The following is a 21,305-nucleotide window of genomic DNA, read 5'->3' as shown; positions in this document are numbered from 1 at the left end:
CACTCAACAAGAGGGAGGGGCCAGAAGAGCCGAAGAGGGACTCGAGAAGAGGAGGATTGGGGCCACTCTCTGCAAAACCACTTCACAGGGCAGGAAAGTATAACATATTTGTTATTTTGACCCCAAAAAATGAGACTTTACAAATTACTTTAACTGTCTAATGGTCCCTCGCTGCCATCTATTTCTGAGTGCCAGTCTTCAGGCCTCTTCATTGGCCGGTGGGGTATGACGTGTCACTCCTGTGTATGCACAGGAGCTGGTCATCCTGGGACTCAGAGACCGGCCGTCCACTGTAAGCCGACCTGCGCATGCGCAGCTCAGATTACAGCACAGAAGGAAGACAACGAGTAGACAGTTATGGGCATTTTTTTAGCAGAAGAGACAGTGCGTGTTGTTCCTTCTTCATTAAAAGCCTGCCTGCTCTCTGTTTCTCACAGCAAAACATCACTTCCACTGATGTGAATTATCAATACATTCTATAAAGCTGTGCAGAATTTGTTAGATGAAATGACAGAAGTCAGATTTCTTTTACCGACACCAACCCAGGATACATCCTGCGCAACTGGATGGCAGAATCAACAGTTCTCAAGGCAGTGAGGGATGACTTTTCAGAGGTGAGTTTAGTTGCTGCATTATGGAAACCAGAAGCTTGTAGCAACCAGTCGGAATGACTGTTTTATTAAACACATTTCTCCACTGTTGGGGCAGACACAAAATAAATCTAAAATAATTATTAGTGTAGCAAACAGTGAACCAAAAGAGGGGAATTCCCTGCCTGTAAGAACCTACCAGCTAAAGAAATTTTTTTTTTATCCAGGCATAGCTGTTGTGCACCAGGACAATTCTACTCCTTTTTAGATGTAGCACCCTCCAAGGTAGGTGCTAGGTTGATAAAAGCTTAGCAGCTCCATCTGCTTATCAGGGGAGCCTGATTGTTAGTTTTGCCTGTTGCATGTGTCCATGTGTGATTCACCTGGTCTGAGGGAGTGTCCCCACTGTATCCAATAGGGGAGCCTGTTGGACAGTGGAGGAAACCCAGCCAGTGACACACAGGCTTTTATGACTATCCCAGTGGGTTGGCACAACAGTGGTACATCCTGGGATACGTTATACAAGCCACAGGCACATGTGACAGGGCGTCTTTGGGTGGGAAGCAAGGTCCCAGGAGGAGGGTGACAGCTGTATCTCCTCCTGTCAGGAAGGAAGGTGGTCACAGGCAGTCGGCCTAGTGGAACAAGTGTGTGATGCTGAGCCAGGAGGTCCATGATACTGACGAGTGGAGCTGAAGGCAGAGCAACCCAGGGAAAAACAGTGTCGGTGAGTACCGGGAAGCTTGCCAGGGGTCTGCCCAGGAAGGGGACCACTCCAGTGGAGAGTCAGTGGACAAGGGACTAGCATGCATGTGAAGTGAGAAAGGGGGTGCCAGGATAGGACTCTGAAGAGGAATTAATTCAGGAGCATATCTTCTAATTTAGAAACATATCTTCTACTTCGCTTCAGTGGCAAGGTGAAGCAGCAGCCTTGCCGCACACACTACAGTCAGTTGTCCTCAGAAATTGTGCATAGTTCAAGTTGGAGTATCCCACTCATGCCTTCTCCCATCCAAGTTCTAAAATAAAACACACAAAAAAAAAAAAACAATTCCCCTGGACTGTTCATTGTTTGAGCCAAGTCTTAAAGTGATACGTTTTACAGACTGTTCTATGGGTAACCCAGGGGAATCCACACTCAGCAGCTCCCTAGGGGGCAGTGCTACATTTGGGGGCTCTTCCGGAATATCCCCTTGGGCTACCGTAACGGTTGCTAATGGCAAAGGCCGAAGAAAAGTTCGAAAAATGTAATTTTTCTCTCAAGGACTGTATTTTAATGCTCAAGAGAAGTGTGAGGCCTGCTCTACGGGAGATAGAGTGGGATGAAGAATCAAATGCACAATAATGGTTGCTCGTGGCAACGGAAGAATTCCTGTCAGAATCGCAAATTGTTTGTTCAAATGATCTGCTGGAGAGCAGGAGAAATGCATCTTACCGTGAAAATGGACTGTGCCTGCTTAACAGTAAACGGTGCAAGTATGGATGGAGAAAATAGATCGGTGTCCCGAGGGCCATGTGTGTGCCAGAGCTATGAAGGAAAATGTTGACCGTGCATCCAATGCATCCAATGACAGCGGGACATGCTTCCAAAATAGTGGCAAAGTGGATGCTGAACAGAAATCTGTCGACCATGCATTTAATGATTGTGGGACATTTTTCAACTACAGTATGGCGAGTCTTGCTTGTACAAGTGCTAAGAAGAGAAGTTGGCCGTGCATCTGACAGTGGGAAAATTCTACTGACTAGCAAAGAGGGTCAGCTGGCTCAGAGTGATGGAGGAGCAGCTGGAGCCCTGGTACAAGCTGAGAGGCACGGTCTGCTTTACAGTAACTTCCATGCAGGCTGAGCTGAGAGGAGGAGTCATCGGGGGGTTACTGTACTGCGCGGAAAAGCGCACGCTGGAAAGCTCTGCCTAGCAGGAGGAGCCACTGCCAATCTGGAGATATGGGCGGAGATGCTGCTCACGCATAGCCAATCTGGAGCAATCCACAAATAGAGCTTTCTTTTAGTGGTATTTGAACACCACTGGGTTTGTATATTTTGTGCTAAAAAAAACAAAAAAAAAAAAAAAAAAAACAACATCATATTTAACTTTCTGCTATAAAACATATCCCATAAAAAAAAAAATCTCGGGGGCGTGGCTTGGCATCGGACCCGAATGGCCGCTTGTTAGCCCGGCTCCGTGCACTGGGGATCTATATCCTGCTTTTTCAGGTGCCTACAGCCTTCCCAATATGCTACGATCGGGTCGCAGTGCTTCAGCCAGCCGGGTGATGCCTGACCAAGAATCCCAGCTCACGGGAAACATCCCGGCCATCTTCCGCACACAGAAGACTGACCGCCGTGCGGCCTCCCCGGCTCCTACGCCTACCTCTCCTATGGCGCAATCCTCCACATCCACCGGATCCCTACCCCAGCCGACCGCAGCGGTACCTCTTCCGAGCCTCATGGACCTCCAAAATGTGGCCGCTGACATTAAATCAACGTTGGGCTCCGCCATCTCGGAACTAACTGCGGAATTGCGCTCAGTAACTGCCAGGCTGGACGTTACGGAGAAGGCCTCTGCCACCCATGCGGCCGCCATCAAGCAACTCCAGAGGGGTACAGACCAGTACACATCCCACCTCATTGAGATCAACCGACACCTGGAAGATCTGGATAACCGAGGTAGGAGACATAATATCCGGTTGCGGGGCCTCCCGGAGTCAGTGGAACCCCCCGATCTGGTCACCTCGCTAACCACGATCTTCAATGACCTACTTGAAAGGCCGGCAGACACTCCGATCGATTTTGAGAGGGCGCATCGGGCCCTACGCCCCTAGAGCGGGAGAATCCGATCCACCTCGCGATGTGATCTGTTGCCTGGTGAGCTACCCCCTTAAGGAAGCCATTCTCCGGAAAGCCAGGGGCCGGGATCGTGTGCAGTTCGAGGGGACGGAGCTGAAACTCTTCCAGGACCTCTTGCCCATCACTCTGCAGAACCGCAGAGCCCTGCGCCCCCTACTTGAAGCTCTCCGCACCAGGGGGATTACGTACAGATGGCGCTTTCCTTTTTGCCTCTTTGCCACCTTTCGAGGCAGGTCTGCATCTTTGAAAGTCCCTGATGACATCCCTGCTTTCTGCGAAGCCTTTGAGATCCCAGTGCTGGACTTACCTGACTGGTATGGTGAGTTTTACACCTCAGACCCCTGGATCTCAGTCACCACCTCCAATACTCCTAAAGCACAAAGGAGTAGGCAGCGCAGACGCCGTCATTCTCAACATGATGCGACCCCCCCATGCGTTCCAGAGAAGATCGTCGCTCCAGCCCTCTCCGATCTCCAGCTCGCCATCGGGAGAAGTTGAACCTTTAACCCCTCAAGATGATCGCTGATGTCTGTTTGCATCATCCACGGAGGTACCCCTGCCCTATCCCCCCCTTGCCCCTGCCCTCTTATGTGCTCCTTACGCTCCCCCACTCTGGACATCACCACTGTGGCCTTATCCCAATCATCGCCTCAGACCTCGCAGTCCCCCCCCCTGATCTACTGAACACCGCCAGCCGGGAGCTGACACCATCTGAATCAGACTGTTTCTCATGTTTCAGCCCTCGCACTTCCCCCCCCCCCCCCCTCTCCTGACCATTCGGTCCCTCCCATATGTCACCCTTGGAACTGTTACTGATCCTTATTCTCCCCATTATTCCCCCCTCATTTCTCCCCCCCCCCTTTGACTTTCCACAGGTTTCATTATTCCGATGCAACTCTCCTGAAGATCCAGGACTATTGGTCTGCCTGACCTTCTCTCGCAACCCGCGAGGTTCAACACCCTCCCCCCGGATATCGTGCCCCCCGCAACATCATTTGCTGCAACAGGTTTCTCCTTACTGTTATATTTAGTCATTATTAGTGTTGAGCGAACACGGACTGTATTATTCGTGTTCGTACCGAATAATTGGATTTTTGTTACCCGAACACGAACACGGACACTTTACTGTATATTCGGGTAAAAATCCGTGTTCGGTCGTTTTATTTCCGGGTTTTGCATGCTTTGGCGCTCTTTTCATGGCGGGCTTTCAACAGCCAATCAACAATCGTTTAACTGGTGTGCCTTAAGCCATCCCAGCCATGCCTGCAAATGTCTCAGTAGCTGTGATTGGCCGTCTGAAGCATGTGACCAAGTCTTTATAAGTTCGAGGCAGCCGCAGCGGCATCATTATGCTGCTTAGATCAGGGACAGAGCACACATCAACGTGCTGGCTGCTGATTAGGGAAAGATAGGCAGGAAAAAACCATTTGTGTCCGGATAGAATTGAGGGACAGGTCGGAGTGTTTAGGCAGGGCGAGTTGTAGGCATTTTAGGGATAGAGTCTGCTGAATTATAGGGTCAGTGTGTTCTACAAACTACAATCGATATTGCTGTGTGGGGTGGGGTCTGCACTTAGTTCTCCTGATCTACGATCTCTTCTCAATCCTGTTAGGGACAGAGTCTGCTGAATTTTAGGGAAAGTGTGTTCTACAAACTACAATCGATATTGCTGTGTGGTGTGGGATAGGAGATAGGCAGGTGTCAGTGATCCACATCCATTTTTCTGTGTGTGGGCTGCAGTGAACACAATCTTTTTGGGGTGCAGTGAACACAATCCTTTTGGAGTGCAGTGAACAAAATCTTTGTGGGGTGCAGTGAACAAAACCTTTGTGGGGGTACAGTGAACACAATCTTTGTGGGGTGCAGTGAAGACAATCCTTGTGGGGTGCAGTGAAGACAATCCTTGTGGGGTGCAGTGAACAAAATCTTTGGGGGGTACAGTGAACACAATCTTTGTGGGGTGCAGAGAAGACAATCCTTGTGGGGTGCAGTGAACAAAATCTTTGGGGGGGTACAGTGAACACAATCCTTGTGGGGTGCAGTGAACACAATATTTGTGGGGTGCAGTGAACACAATATTTGTGGGGTGCAGTGAAGACAATCCTTGTGGGGTGCAGTGAAGACAATCCTTGTGGGGTGCAGTAAACAAAATCTTTGGGGGGTACAGTGAACACAATCTTTGTGGGGTGCAGTGAACAAAACCTTTGTGGGGTACAGTGAACACAATCTTTGTGGGGTGCAGTGAACAAAACCTTTGTGGGGTACAGTGAACACAATCTTTGTGGGGTGCAGTGAAGACAATCCTTTTGGAGTGCAGTGAACACAATCTTTGTGGGGTACAGTGAACACAATCTTTGTGGGGTGCAGTGAACAAAACCTTTGTGGGGTACAGTGAACACAATCTTTGTGGGGTGCAGTGAACACAATCTTTGTGGGGTGCAGTGAACAAAACCTTTGTGGGGTGCAGTGAACACAACCTTTGTGGGGTACAGTGAACACAATCTTTGTGGGGTGCAGTGAACAAAGCCTTTGTGGGGTACAGTGAACACAATCTTTGTGGGGTACAGTGAACACAATCTTTGTGGGGTGCAGTGAACAAAACCTTTGTGGGGTACAGTGAACACAATCTTTGTGGGGTGCAGTGAATAAAACCTTTGTGGGGTACAGTGAACACAATCTTTGTGGGGTGCAGTGAAGACAATCCTTTTGGAGTGCAGTGAACAAAATCTTTGTGGGGTACAGTGAACACAATCTTTGTGGGGTGCAGTGAACAAAATATTTGTGGGGTACAGTGAACACAATCTTTGTGGGGTGCAGTGAAGACAATCCTTTTGGAGTGCAGTGAACAAAATCTTTGTGGGGTACAGTGAACACAATCTTTGTGGGGTGCAGTGAACAAAATCTTTGTGGGGTACAGTGAACACAATCTTTGTGGTCGTGCAGTGAAGACAATCCTTGTGGGGTGCAGTGAAGACAATCCTTGTGGGGTGCAGTGAAGACAATCCTTGTGGGGTGCAGTGAACAAAATCTTTGGGGGGTACAGTGAACACAATCTTTGTGGGGTGCAGTGAACAAAACCTTTGTGGGGTACAGTGAACACAATCTTTGTGGGGTGCAGTGAAGACAATCCTTTTGGAGTGCAGTGAACACAATCTTTGTGGGGTACAGTGAACACAATCTTTGTGGGGTGCAGTGAACAAAACCTTTGTGGGGTACAGTGAACACAATCTTTGTGGGGTGCAGTGAACACAATCTTTGTGGGGTGCAGTGAACAAAACCTTTGTGGGGTGCAGTGAACACAACCTTTGTGGGGTACAGTGAACACAATCTTTGTGGGGTGCAGTGAACAAAACCTTTGTGGGGTACAGTGAACACAATCTTTGTGGGGTACAGTGAACACAATCTTTGTGGGGTGCAGTGAACAAAACCTTTGTGGGGTACAGTGAACACAATCTTTGTGGGGTGCAGTGAACAAAACCTTTGTGGGGTACAGTGAACACAATCTTTGTGGGGTGCAGTGAAGACAATCCTTTTGGAGTGCAGTGAACAAAATCTTTGTGGGGTACAGTGAACACAATCTTTGTGGGGTGCAGTGAACACAATCTTTGTGGGGTACAGTGAACACAATCTTTGTGGGGTGCAGTGAAGACAATCCTTGTGGGGTGCAGTGAAGACAATCCTTGTGGGGTGCAGTGAACAAAATCTTTGGGGGGTACAGTGAACACAATCTTTGTGGGGTGCAGTGAAGACAATCCTTTTGGAGTGCAGTGAACACAATCTTTGTGGGGTACAGTGAACACAATCTTTGTGGGGTGCAGTGAAGACAATCCTTGTGGGGTGCAGTGAAGACAATCCTTGTGGGGTGCAGTGAACAAAATCTTTGGGGGGTACAGTGAACACAATCTTTGTGGGGTGCAGTGAACAAAACCTTTGTGGGGTACAGTGAACACAATCTTTGTGGGGTGCAGTGAACAAAACCTTTGTGGGGTACAGTGAAGACAATCCTTTTGGAGTGCAGTGAACACAATCTTTGTGGGGTACAGTGAACAAAACCTTTGTGGGGTACAGTGAACACAATCTTTGTGGGGTGCAGAGAAGACAATCCTTTTGGGGTGCAGTGAACACAATCTTTGTGGGGTACAGTGAACACAATCTTTGTGGGGTGCAGTGAACAAAACCTTTGTGGGGTACAGTGAACAAAACCTTTGTGGGGTGCAGTGAACAAAACCTTTGTGGGGTACAGTGAACACAATCTTTGTGGGGTACAGTGAACACAATCTTTGTGGGGTACAGTGAACACAATCTCATACTTCTGAAGCTTTGAGGGTGCTGCCTGTTCTATACTCCTCCTCCTCCTCCTCCTCATCCATCCTTTTAGGTGTACAAACAATAGTAATTGGGGCCTAGTGTGCTTCTGTACGTGTGAAAAACATACACTTTTTTTTGATCATATTTCCTATTCCGCTATTCAATAAAAACCTTTGGGGCTCAATTAAATTGCGGAATAGTCTGTGTCGGTACGTGTGAGATCCACCTTTCCAAGTTTTTGGGGTTCATCTCATACTTCTGAAGCTTTGAGGGTGCTGCCTGTTCTATACTCCTCCTCCTCCTCTTCCTCATCCATCCTTTTAGGTGTACAAACAATAGTAATTGGGGCCTAGTGTGCTTCTGTACGTGTGAAAAACACACTTTTTTTTGATTATATTTCCTATTCCGCTATTCAATAAAAACCTTTGGGGCTCAATTAAATTGCGGAATAGTCTGTGTCGGTACGTGTGAGATCCACCTTTCCAAGTTTTTGGGGTTCATCTCATACTTCTGAAGCTTTGAGGGTGCTGCCTGTTCTATACTCCTCCTCCTCCTCTTCCTCATCCATCCTTTTAGGTGTACAAACAATAGTAATTGGGGCCTAGTGTGCTTCTGTACGTGTGAAAAACATACACTTTTTTTTATCATATTTCCTATTCCGCTATTCAATAAAAACCTTTGGGGCTCAATTAAATTGCGGAATAGTCTGTGTCGGTACGTGTGAGATCCACCTTTCCAAGTTTTTGGGGTTCATCTCATACTTCTGAAGCTTTGAGGGTGCTGCCTGTTCTATACTCCTCCTCCTCCTCTTCCTCATCCATCCTTTTAGGTGTACAAACAATAGTAATTGGGGCCTAGTGTGCTTCTGTACGTGTGAAAAACATACACTTTTTTTTGATCATATTTCCTATTCCGCTATTCAATAAAAACCTTTGGGGCTCAATTAAATTGCGGAATAGTCTGTGTCGGTACGTGTGAGATCCACCTTTCCAAGTTTTTGGGGTTCATCTCATACTTCTGAAGCTTTGAGGGTGCTGCCTGTTCTATACTCCTCCTCCTCCTCCTCCTCATCCATCCTTTTAGGTGTACAAACAATAGTAATTGGGGCCTAGTGTGCTTCTGTACGTGTGAAAAACATACACTTTTTTTGATCATATTTCCTATTCCGTTATTCAATAAAAACCTTTGGGGCTCAATTAAATTGCGGAATAGTCTGTGTCGGTACGTGTGAGATCCACCTTTCCAAGTTTTTGGGGTTCATCTCATACTTCTGAAGCTTTGAGGGTGCTGCCTGTTCTATACTCCTCCTCCTCCTCTTCCTCATCCATCCTTTTAGGTGTACAAACAATAGTAATTGGGGCCTAGTGTGCTTCTGTACGTGTGAAAAACATACACTTTTTTTTGATCATATTTCCTATTCCGCTATTCAATAAAAACCTTTGGGGCGCAATTAAATTGCGGAATAGTCTGTGTCGGTACGTGTGAGATCCACCTTTCCAAGTTTTTGGGGTTCATCTCATACTTCTGAAGCTTTGAGGGTGCTGCCTGTTCTATACTCCTCCTCCTCCTCCTCCTCATCCATCCTTTTAGGTGTACAAACAATAGTAATTGGGGCCTAGTGTGCTTCTGTACGTGTGAAAAACATACACTTTTTTTTTATCATATTTCCTATTCCGCTATTCAATAAAAACCTTTGGGGCTCAATTAAATTGCGGAATAGTCTGTGTCGGTACGTGTGAGATCCACCTTTCCAAGTTTTTGGGGTTCATCTCATACTTCTGAAGCTTTGAGGGTGCTGCCTGTTCTATACTCCTCCTCCTCCTCTTCCTCATCCATCCTTTTAGGTGTACAAACAATAGTAATTGGGGCCTAGTGTGCTTCTGTACGTGTGAAAAACATACACTTTTTTTTGATCATATTTCCTATTCCGCTATTCAATAAAAACCTTTGGGGCTCAATTAAATTGCGGAATAGTCTGTGTCGGTACGTGTGAGATCCACCTTTCCAAGTTTTTGGGGTTCATCTCATACTTCTGAAGCTTTGAGGGTGCTGCCTGTTCTATACTCCTCCTCCTCCTCCTCATCCATCCTTTTAGGTGTACAAACAATAGTAATTGGGGCCTAGTGTGCTTCTGTACGTGTGAAAAACATACACTTTTTTTGATCATATTTCCTATTCCGTTATTCAATAAAAACCTTTGGGGCTCAATTAAATTGCGGAATAGTCTGTGTCGGTACGTGTGAGATCCACCTTTCCAAGTTTTTGGGGTTCATCTCATACTTCTGAAGCTTTGAGGGTGCTGCCTGTTCTATACTCCTCCTCCTCCTCTTCCTCATCCATCCTTTTAGGTGTACAAACAATAGTAATTGGGGCCTAGTGTGCTTCTGTACGTGTGAAAAACATACACTTTTTTTTTATCATATTTCCTATTCCGCTATTCAATAAAAACCTTTGGGGCTCAATTAAATTGCGGAATAGTCTGTGTCGGTACGTGTGAGATCCACCTTTCCAAGTTTTTGGGGTTCATCTCATACTTCTGAAGCTTTGAGGGTGCTGCCTGTTCTATACTCCTCCTCCTCCTCTTCCTCATCCATCCTTTTAGGTGTACAAACAATAGTAATTGGGGCCTAGTGTGCTTCTGTACGTGTGAAAAACATACACTTTTTTTTGATCATATTTCCTATTCCGCTATTCAATAAAAACCTTTGGGGCTCAATTAAATTGCGGAATAGTCTGTGTCTGTACGTGTGAGATCCACCTTTCCAAGTTTTTGGGGTTCATCTCATACTTCTGAAGCTTTGAGGGTGCTGCCTGTTCTATACTCCTCCTCCTCCTCCTCCTCATCCATCCTTTTAGGTGTACAAACAATAGTAATTGGGGCCTAGTGTGCTTCTGTACGTGTGAAAAACATACACTTTTTTTTGATCATATTTCCTATTCCGCTATTCAATAAAAACCTTTGGGGCTCAATTAAATTGCGGAATAGTCTGTGTCGGTACGTGTGAGATCCACCTTTCCAAGTTTTTGGGGTTCATCTCATACTTCTGAAGCTTTGAGGGTGCTGCCTGTTCTATACTCCTCCTCCTCCTCTTCCTCATCCATCCTTTTAGGTGTACAAACAATAGTAATTGGGGCCTAGTGTGCTTCTGTACGTGTGAAAAACATACACTTTTTTTTGATCATATTTCCTATTCCGCTATTCAATAAAAACCTTTGGGGCTCAATTAAATTGCGGAATAGTCTGTGTCGGTACGTGTGAGATCCACCTTTCCAAGTTTTTGGGGTTCATCTCATACTTCTGAAGATTTGAGGGTGCTGCCTGTTCCATACTCCTCTTCCTCATCCTCCCTTTAGGGTAGGAAAAAATTTAATCGGGCCTAGTCTGTGTTTGTACGTGTGAGATACACAGTTTTTTATCCTATTCCGCTATTCAATACACACCCTTTTGGTGTAAAAAACATTAAATTGCGGCATAGTTTGCATATTTGACTGTGAGATACACCCGTGCGATACTGTTGTTCTTTTGTTCCGCTATTCAATAAAGACCTTTCTAGGGCAAGATCTTAAATTTCAGAAATATGAGGAGAGCGTCAAATAGGGGCCGTGGCCTGGGTCGTGGTGGTGCTGCTGCTAGAGCTCCTGTTGCAAGGAGAGGACGTGGTCGATCTGTGCCAGCTACACGCACAAGTGAAACACCTTCCTCAAGTGTGAGTAGGCGACAGAACCTGCATCAGTATTTGGTAGGGCATCATACGCCCCTAGAAGTGATGAGGCCAGAACAAGTGGAGGCGATAGTAGATTGGTTTGCTGCTGACAGTGCCTCCAGTTCCTTCACATTGTCTCCCACCCAGTCTACTGCAGAAAGGTCACAGTTGGCACCTGCAGCCGATGTCCAACCGTCTTTCACCTCACCCCCTTGCAAATCAGGCAAGCAGTCTGAGCCCCAAGCCATACAGCAGTCTCTTCTTCTTTTTGATGACTCTGTCAGCAGGGTTTCCCAGGGCCATCCACCTTGCCCTGCCCCAGAAGTGGAAGAGATTGAGTGCAGCGATGCCCAACCACTTATTTCTCAAGATGAGTACATGCAAGGATCATCGCAGCACGTCTCCGATGATGACGAAACGCAGGTGCCAACTGCTGCGGCGTTCAGCATTGTGGAGACCGACAAGGAGGGCAGGGGTGAAGACTGGGTGGAAGATGATGTGGAGGACGATGAGGTCCTCGACCCCACATGGAATGAACGTCATGCAGGTGACCTGAGTAGTTTGGAGGAAGAGGCGGTGGTCGCACAGAGCCACCAGGACAGCAGAAGAGGGAGCAGGGTGCAGAAGCGGAGCGGCCGTGCCCTAGACACTACGCCCGCTACTGCCCAACGCAGCAAGGGAACGAGCGCACCAAAGTCAGCTCAAAGGAGTTCTCTAGCGTGGAAGTTCTTTAGAAAATGTGCTGATGACAGGACACGAGTGGTTTGCACCCTGTGCAATCAGAGCTTGAAGCGAGGCATAAACCTTCTCAACCTGAGCACAACCTGCATGATCAGGCATCTAAGTGCAAAGCACGAGCTGCAGTGGAGTACACACCTTCAAAACCAAGAAACGTCTCTGGCTCATCCTGCTTCCTCTTCTGCTGCAGTCTCGGCCGCTCCAGCCACATCTGTAGTGATACCGGCACCTGCCACCCCGCAAACAGACGATCTGTCAGCAACACCACCACCTGGGTCACCAACAACCATCTCCACAATGTCCCGTGGAAGCGTTCAGCTTTCCATCTCCCAAACACTTGAGAGGAAGAGGAAGTACCCCCCTACCCACCCGCGATCCCTGGCCCTGAATGCCAGCATTTCAAAATTATTGGCCTTTGAAATGCTGTCATTCCGTCTGGTGGAGACGCACAGTTTTAAAAACCTTATGTCGGTGGCTGTCCCACAGTACGTCGTGCCCAGCCGCCACTACTTTTCCAGGCAAGCCATCCCTTCCCTGCACAACCAAGTGGGGGAAAAAATCAGGTGTGCACTGCGCAACGCCATCTGTGCCAAGGTCCACCTAACTACCGATACGTGGACCAGTAAGCACGGTCAGGGGCATTATATCTCCCTAACGCCACACTGGGTAAATGCAGTGGCGGATGGGCCTGAGGCGGATAGCAATTTGGCGCATGTCCTTCCACCACCGAGGATTGCAGGGCGCTTCAGTTTGCCTCCTGTTCCTAACTCCTCCTACTCCGCTTCCTCATCCTCTACCGCCTCCTCATCCGGACAGCGTAACCCCTTCACCACCAACTTCAGCACGGCCAGGGGTAAACAACAGCAGGCAGTTTTACAACTTGCCTGTTTGGGGGACAAACCACACACTGCGCAGGAGTTGTGGAGGAGCATGGAACAGCAGACAAATGAGTGGTTGCTGCCAGCGAGCCTCAAGCCCGGCCTGGTGGTGTGCGATAACGGGAGAAATCTCATAGCAGCTCTGGGCCTAGCCGGTTTGACGCACATCCCTTGCCTGGCGCATGTGCTGAATTTGGTGGTGCAGAGGTTCCTTAAAAACTACCCCGATATGTCAGAGCTGCTGCAGAAAGTGCGGGCCGTTTGTGCGCACTTTCGGCGTTCTCACCCTGCTGTTGCTCGCCTGGCAGCGCTGCAGCGTAACTTCGGCCTTCCCGCTCACCGCCTCATATGTGACGTGCCCACAAGGTGGAACTCCACCTTGCACATGCTGGAAAGACTGTGCGAGCAGCAGCAGGCCATAGTGGAGTTTCAGCTGCAGCACGCATGCGTGAGTCGCTCTGCGGAACAGCACCACTTCACCACCAATAACTGGGCCTCCATGCGAGACCTGTGTGCCTTGTTGCGCTGTTTTGAGTACTCCACCAACATGGCCAGTGGCAATGACGCCGTTCTCAGCTTAACTATCCCACTTCTATGCCTCCTTGAAAAAACAATTCGGGCGATGATGGAAGAGGATGTGGCACAGGATGAGGAGGAGGAGGATGAAGAGGTAACATTTCCAAGGCTTTCAGGGCAGTCATTCGCAAGGGGCTCCGAGGGTGGGTTCCTGCACACACAAACGCCAGGGACACAATTGTCCAGCAGGTTCTGGAGGATGAGGAGGATGAGGAGGAGGAGGAGCTGGAGGAGGAGATGGAACCATGTTCACAGCAGGGTGGCACCCAGGCCAGCTCATGGCCATCACTGGTGCGTGGCTGGGGGGATACAGAGGACACGGACGATACACCTCCCACAGAGGACAGCCTTTCGTCGCCTCTGGGCAGCCTGGCACACATGAGCGATTACATGCTGCAGTGTCTCCACAACGACCGCTGAGTTGCCCACATTCTAACTTGTGCTGATTACTGGGTGGCCACGCTGCTGGATCCCCGTTACAAGGACAACGTACCGTCCTTAATTCACTCACTGGAGCGCGATCGCAAGATGCGCGAGTACAAGCGCACGCTGGTAGACGCGATGCTGCTGGCATTCCCATCTGACAGCGGGGCCACAGTGGAAGCACAAGGCAGAGGAGGAGGAGGAGGAGGTCGCCAACTCAACCAGGGCACCGCCAGCACCTCAGAAGGCAGGGTTAGCATGGCCGAAATGTGGAAAAGCTTTGTCAGCACGCCACAACAAACAGCAGCACCAGCAGCTCAGATGGAACGTCTTAGCAGGAGGCAGCATTTTACCAACATGGTGGAGCAGTATGTGTGCACACGCCTACATGTAGTGAATGAGGGGTCTGCCCCCTTCAACTTCTGGGTCTCCAAATTGGGCACATGGCCTGAGCTTGCCCTTTACGCCTTGGAGGTGCTGGCGTGCCCTGCAGCCAGTGTATTATCTGAACGGGTATTTAGCACGGCTGGGGGTGTTATAACAGACAAGCGCAGCCGCCTGTCCAGAGACAATGTGGACAAGCTCACGTTCATTAAAATGAACCAGGCATGGATCCCACGGGACTTTTCCGTACCTTGTGCAGAATAGCAATGGATACCGACCTTACCCAGCCATTGTTCCATTTTTGCTCTTTCTCACTCTTTTGGGGTGTACCCTCATTTAAAATTTGTGAAAAGAAGCAGTGTTGGCTACCTCGTCCTCCTCCTCAGGGCCAGATTAACGTAGGGGCTATTGGAGCTGCAGCTCCATGCAGGCCCCTACCTTTTATATAGGCCCCGGGTTGGCCATATTCACTGTGACCGCTCTTCTGTCACTTGTAAACACAGAAGTCTGGCTTCTATGCTCGCTTCCCCAGGCAGCACCCTCAGAACCTCCCCACACAGCGCGAAGGCCAGACAAGGAGGGACAGTTGCCGATGCATGGATGTGTTTATGGGCTTCAGAGACAGCATCCCATGTTGAATTAGGCATGCATGGCTGCACCCTTCCTCCTCTGGGTGCATGCCAAGGCACAGCCCTTAAGGCCCTTCAAAATCCTCAGCACCAAGACCATGATGCTCTTAATCCGGCCCTGGTCCTCCTCCACCGCCGCTTCCACCTACACCGCCCATAGGTGTGCGCAGCCTATTGCATTAGGGTGTGCACCCCAAAGTTGAAATACACATGCATGTGTTTGCCTACATGTACATGGCCCCGATACATTACTCTCCCTGCTGGCAAAGAGAAATAGAGCAGAGCAGGTGCGAGGGAGATCTTTCCCATCTCCTCACTGGCAAACAGAGCGATAATGCTATGTGCCCTAGGTGATTAGGGTGTGCCCAGGTACACCAGGCACACCCTGTGCGCACGCCTATGACACCGCCACATCCACCACCACCTCAACCTCCCTCCTACTCCATATGGGCCTCGTCCTTCAGAGATGAAGAACATTGTTTTATTTTTCTGTTTTTTTTTTTGTTGTTTTAAGTTATTTCCCTATCCACATTTGTTTGCAGAGCACTTGCCATGCTCTTAACTACGTTTTGCTGCCATTTGCAGCACTCTAGCCCTTTCCATTGGTGTTTTAGAGCCATTTTAGTGCCTTAAAGTTCGGGTCCCCATTGACTTCAATGGGGTTCGGTGTCCGGGAAAAGTTCGGTAAAAGTCCGGGACACGGACCCGGACTTTTTTTTAAAGTTCGGCCGAACCCGTCGAACACGGACATCTAGGTGTCCGCTCAACCCTAGTCATTATTGTCTATTCTAAATGCAGCTCTACTACTAGCCTCTGACTAACTTACTGTATGTGGGGGTCAACACTTGAGTGATATTGGGGGGGAGAGGGGGATGATTCGCTGTACCTTGCCTGTAAACTTACCATAGCCATAGCATAATGACGAAGTATAATTAGGATGTTATGTATCATAAAGCTGCTATGTATGGGATAATGAATATGAGTGGACTCTTGACTGTCTGTCACTGCCCCTCCCACACCCTCCCCACTCCTATTAATGACGACTGCATTTCTTCCTCAGACTTCTCATCCTCCCCCCACCTCTTCTCCCTCTAACCTCCTATGACTACTTCCCCCTTTTGTATCCCAGACCTCCTTACCGGACTGAAAAGATCCCCAAGACAATCCCGCCACACCCCCCGTATACCTACATTCACCCTTCCTGACCAACCTCTGCTTGTCACCACGTAAACCTGGAGGGACCCCCACACCTCCCTGAACTATGTTCCCAGTATTGACTCTGATCCCCCTTGGAGCTTTCTGATTTGTCTTGCTCCCATCCCCCTCCTTAACCCTGGTAGACTGAGGGACGGGGTCGGGTTGAGGGTACCTACTGCCTAGTCACTAACTGCTTGTTCCAATTGCAGACTTGTTACGCTGTTGACCTTAATGTCTCCCCTCTCATGGTACAGTTTATCTGTTTCAGTTAATGTTGCCAATCTTCTTGTTTTATGTTGTGCCATATTTCCCCTGATCCTGTTATAATTGCAATGGTTGAAAATTCATTCCTTGATGGGCATCCGTTGATCCCCACCCTACTTCATTACCACCTTAATGCTTCCAATGACCCTCTTAGCCAGCTTGTATAAGGCACCTACTATCATTTCCCACACATGATCTATTGATCCCCAGTGCAGAGCCGTCTCATGCCTGACTTGGGGCCGTATCCGGACTATTGTTCCCCACCTCAATGACAGTTCGCAACTGTTTGTTGACCTGTGACACTTTGTGTCTTTCCCCCCTACCCCTCCTCTAGCGGTTGATTGATCCGATTTGCTGGTAGAGGGCGGCTAGGGGATCCTTTTTGCTCTCTTCATCCTTGTGTTTTTTTCCTGCCCCCTTTTTCCCGTCCCTCCTCACCTTCCCCCCCCCTTACTCTTTTACTCCCTCCCCCTTCTCCCCCTACCTATTTCCCTTCCTTATCTCCTCCCCCCCCCACCTTCTCCTTCTTATCCCTGTTCCCCCCTCCCTTTACCTCATCCTTCCCCATCCTCCGACACCTTCTGTCTTATTCCCTAACGCAATTTTTTTCCGAGTGGACGCTACCATGCCTGATCCTGCAGTGACCAAAACACACCGCACTATTAAGATCCTCTCATCCAATGCCCAGGGATTGAACGTCCCCGAAAAACGCTCACAATTCCTAGCCGAAGCCTTACGACTACTGGCCCAAATAGTTCTAGTACAAGAAACTCACTTCAGAACGGGCGACCCGCTTTCCTTTTCCAACAAGCACTTCCCCACGGCGTTTCATGCTACATCTGAGGGTTCCAAGTCACGGGGTGTTTCTATCTTACTCTCCAAACAAGTTGACTTCAAGCCTTTAGATGTTAGACCAGACCCTGAAGGCAGATTCCTCTTTGTAAAAGGCCACCTCAACACCCGTCCAGTAACCTTGGCCAATATATACGCGCCAAATACCAAACAAGTACCCTTCTTCAGAACAGTATGCCAAGAACTCGCGGACTTTGCTACTGGGCTCTTGATATTTGGAGGAGACTTTAACGCCCCTCTCAACCCCCTCCTGGACTCCTCAACTGGTGCTTCGGTTCTACCATTCCGGGCGCTACGCCAAATTCACCTCCAGCTCCGATCCCTGCTCCTCCATGACTCCTGGAGGACGCTCTTCCCTAACGACAAAGACTACTCCTTCTTCTCCGCCCCCCACTCGAAATTCTCGAGGATCGATTATATTTTCCTCTCACAGCCTGACCTGCAATTCCTTTCGGAAGCCTCTATCGAACCTAGAGTCCTCTCTGATCATAGCCCTATAACCATGACACTCCGATTTCCCGAACTTGTCACGAAGTCCAAAACATGGAGATTGAACCCCTCGCTCCTCAAAGACGGGACAGTTCTCTCCAGGTTGACATCTACACTTAAGGAATATTTCGAGATCAACGACACCCCCGACACTAAACCTCTAGTCCAGTGGGAAGCGCATAAGTGCGTAATTAGAGGCGAATTCCTATCTTTAGCAGCATCCCTGAAAAAAGAATGCCAACGTGACCTCCAGGACCTCTACTCTCGACTGACCGTCCTTGAAACGGTATACAAGCGCTCTCTTGCTCAAGCGGCCGCATCGGAACTCTTGGAGGTCCGCACTCGCTTGAAAGACCTACTGGGTCTCCAGGCACATCGTAGACTTGTCCTTAGCCGTAAAGTGTTTTACGAGCAAGGTAATAAAAGTGGCCGTCTTCTGGCCCGAGCCACCCGTCCCAAAACTAACCTCACCTCCATCCACACAATCAGGGACTCAGCTGGCACCCTACACTCCTCTAATGTAGATATCGCCCGCCAGTTCGAAGAATTCTATAAAGGCCTATACAACCTCTCCCCCGCTCACAGCTGCCCTTCTCAGACTGCCTCAAGGGCTGCCCAACTCGAGAATTTCTTCAAATCTCAGGGCCTGCCTTCCCTCACCACCCAAGACGCCGAAGCTCTTGAATCCCCCATCACCACAGAGGAGCTTTCTAGGGCTCTTTGTGAAATGAAACCGGGTAAAGCACCTGGACCAGACGGCCTTCCCCTGCTTTACTTTCGAGCTTTTGAGGACATACTTAAACCTCACTTCGTTAGAGCATTTAGAAGTCTTGCAGAATCCCAACACCACTCCACGTCGCTTTTAGAGGCATATATCACAGTGATCCCGAAGGAGGGCAAGGACGATGCGCTTGTTTCCAGTTATCGTCCTATCTCCCTTTTAAATGTTGACGCCAAACTTTATGCAAACATTTTGGCAAACCGTCTTGTCCCGCTCCTCCCATCCCTGGTCTCTTTAGACCAAGTTGGGTTCATCCCGGGAAGGGAGGCGCGGGACAACACTACTAGGGCTCTCAACGTCCACCATTGGCTCACCTCCCATAACTTCCCTGGATTTTTTCTCTCCCTGGACGCGGAAAAGGCGTTCGACAGGGTGGCCTGGGACTATCTCTTATCTATGCTGACATCCTTAGGGCTGCGGGAGAGAATGCTACTCAGCATACGCGCCTTATACACCAATCAGATAGCCCGAGTACGGGTCAATGGCCACCTGTCGGACGCCTTCCATCTTTCCAATGGCACGCGACAGGGGTGTCCTCTGTCCCCTATCCTCTTTGTTCTCTCCCTGGAACCTTTTTTAAATATGATCCGCTCAAACCCCAATGTCCGCGGGATTCCGATTGGCGACACCACCCATAAGGTGGCGGCCTTTGCAGACGACATGCTGCTCTTTCTCTCCTAACCACACATCTCCTTGCCCAACTTACTCCAAGACCTCACACTCTTCCATTCCCTTTCAAACCTTAAAGTGAATTATTCCAAATCCATGGCCCTGAATGTCACGCTCCCTGATACAGACGTGGAGAGATGCAAAGCCAATTTTCCCTTCCTATGGGCACCAGCCTCCATCCCTTATCTGGGCATACATATACCTTGTCGCCTCGATTCTCTCTTTGATTCCAATTATAAGCCTTTGCTGTCGTCTATCTGCAGAGACTTGCGGACGTGGAAGAATTTACGCATCTCGTGGTTCGGCAGAGCTGCCCTACTTAAGATGTCCATTCTTCCCAGACTGTTGTATCTTTTTCAGGCGGCTCCCATCCAACTCCCGACATCGTTTTTCTCGACCCTTCGGACTAATAGTTCTCACTTCTTATGGGATGGGAAACCTCCCAGGATCAAACTCACCCGCCTGACGGCCCCTAAACACAAGGGGGGTCTGGGTCTCCCTGATCTGCAAACCTATCACAAGGCCTGCATCCTGGCTAGACTTCTGGACTGGAATCTCCACTCCTCTTGCAAATTGGTTGTTAATCTTGAAAACACCTTCTCGGAGATCCCGCTTCACCTGCTGGCCTGGATGCCCCTCTCTGCGGTCTCTCCAACTCTTAAACGCCACCCATTAATTGGCCCACCACTACTGGCCCATGATAAATGGCGGAAAAAGCTCCAAATTGACCCGCATGTGGGCCCCCTGACCTCCTTGAGGTTGAACCCCGCATTTCCACCCGGCAACTCCATAAATTTCCTTTGTCACAGTTGGCCCCACCAAGAAATACTGGCCCGACAATTCTTTAAAGATGGGATTCTCCTATCATGGGAAGAGGTCAACCGTTCCCTAGCCCCTTGCAACCTCCCACTTTGGTCCTACTTTCAGATACGACATTTTCTTAACACCACAGCAGCTTCCAGAGAGTGGTCGAGATCCCCGACTCCTCTGGAGGCTATTAGCATCCGAGCCAAACCCCAGCGACATCTGATCTCTGAACTCTATGGCCACTTACTTGACGCCCCTCCAGTTTCTCTTGCCCCCTTCACGCAGGCCTGGTCCCGTGACCTCCAACTTTCTCTTTCTGAGAAAGATTGGGAATCTATTTGTCGTTCAGTCCATCGGGCCTCTGTCAACGTCACAACCCAAGAAAATGGGTATAAAATCCTAACACGCTGGTACAGAACACCAGACAGAATTCATAAATTCCAACCGGGAGTTCCAGACACCTGCTAGAGATGTCAGAAGGAACCGGGCACCATGCTTCACATCTGGTGGAACTGTGCCATTATCCAACCCTTTTGGGAGATGGCACACAGATTGGTGCGTGAAGTCACATCTTGTGACCTTCTCTTGACCCCTGGCCACTTCCTTCTCAACCATATCCCAGACACTCATAAAGCACGCAGGCCCGTTCTTGCCCGCCACATGCTAAATGCTGCTAAACTTTGCTTACCTTGCCACTGGAAATCAACCTCCATCCCATCGTCTAGGGAGTGGTTCCTTAGACTCAATAGAATGGAGGTAATGGAGGAACTAATCAGCATTTCAAACGATCAAATTCACAAATTCTCAGCCTTATGGATAGACTGGATCCGGTTCAAAGACACCACCACATACAAAACAATTATGGAGACCAAGGGCCCCCCCACGTAAACTTGTACATTCTACCAAGACTAGAGAATATAGTCGCATTCTATCCCCACATGGTCACCCAACTTAAGGTGATCCACTGCCACACCTCTGATCCTGTCCCGCCCCACCCTCATCCCCTCTTACCCTCTCTGTCCCCAACCCCCACCCCCCTTTTTTATCCCATCACCCCTCCCCTTCCCCTCTTTCCTTTACACCCTTCCCCCACCTCCCCTTCCTCTTCCTTCTCCCTCCCTCCCCTCCTTCCCCTCCCCCTCTCTCCCACCCATTCTGCTGTTTGTCCT

The 21,305-nt window shown here is 49.1% G+C and overlaps 1 pseudogene across 1 annotated transcript in view; it reads left to right on the top strand.

The window, feature by feature from the left end:
• The window catches only part of LOC309556432 (protein adenylyltransferase SelO, mitochondrial-like), a 159,528-nt pseudogene that overhangs the window by 119,930 nt on the left and 18,293 nt on the right, over window positions 1–21,305 (top strand). The window contains exon 10 of the transcript in view: window positions 515–614. The product of the transcript in view is annotated as a protein adenylyltransferase SelO, mitochondrial-like (transcript). The remainder of the gene's footprint in view (window positions 1–514; window positions 615–21,305) is intronic.

Source organism: Pelophylax lessonae (assembly GCF_965119305.1).
Source record: "Pelophylax lessonae genome assembly, chromosome: 5".
NCBI lineage: Eukaryota > Metazoa > Chordata > Amphibia > Anura > Ranidae > Pelophylax > Pelophylax lessonae.
The sequence above is the reverse complement of the archived record's forward strand: the minus strand, read 5'-3'. Positions and strand labels throughout refer to the sequence as shown.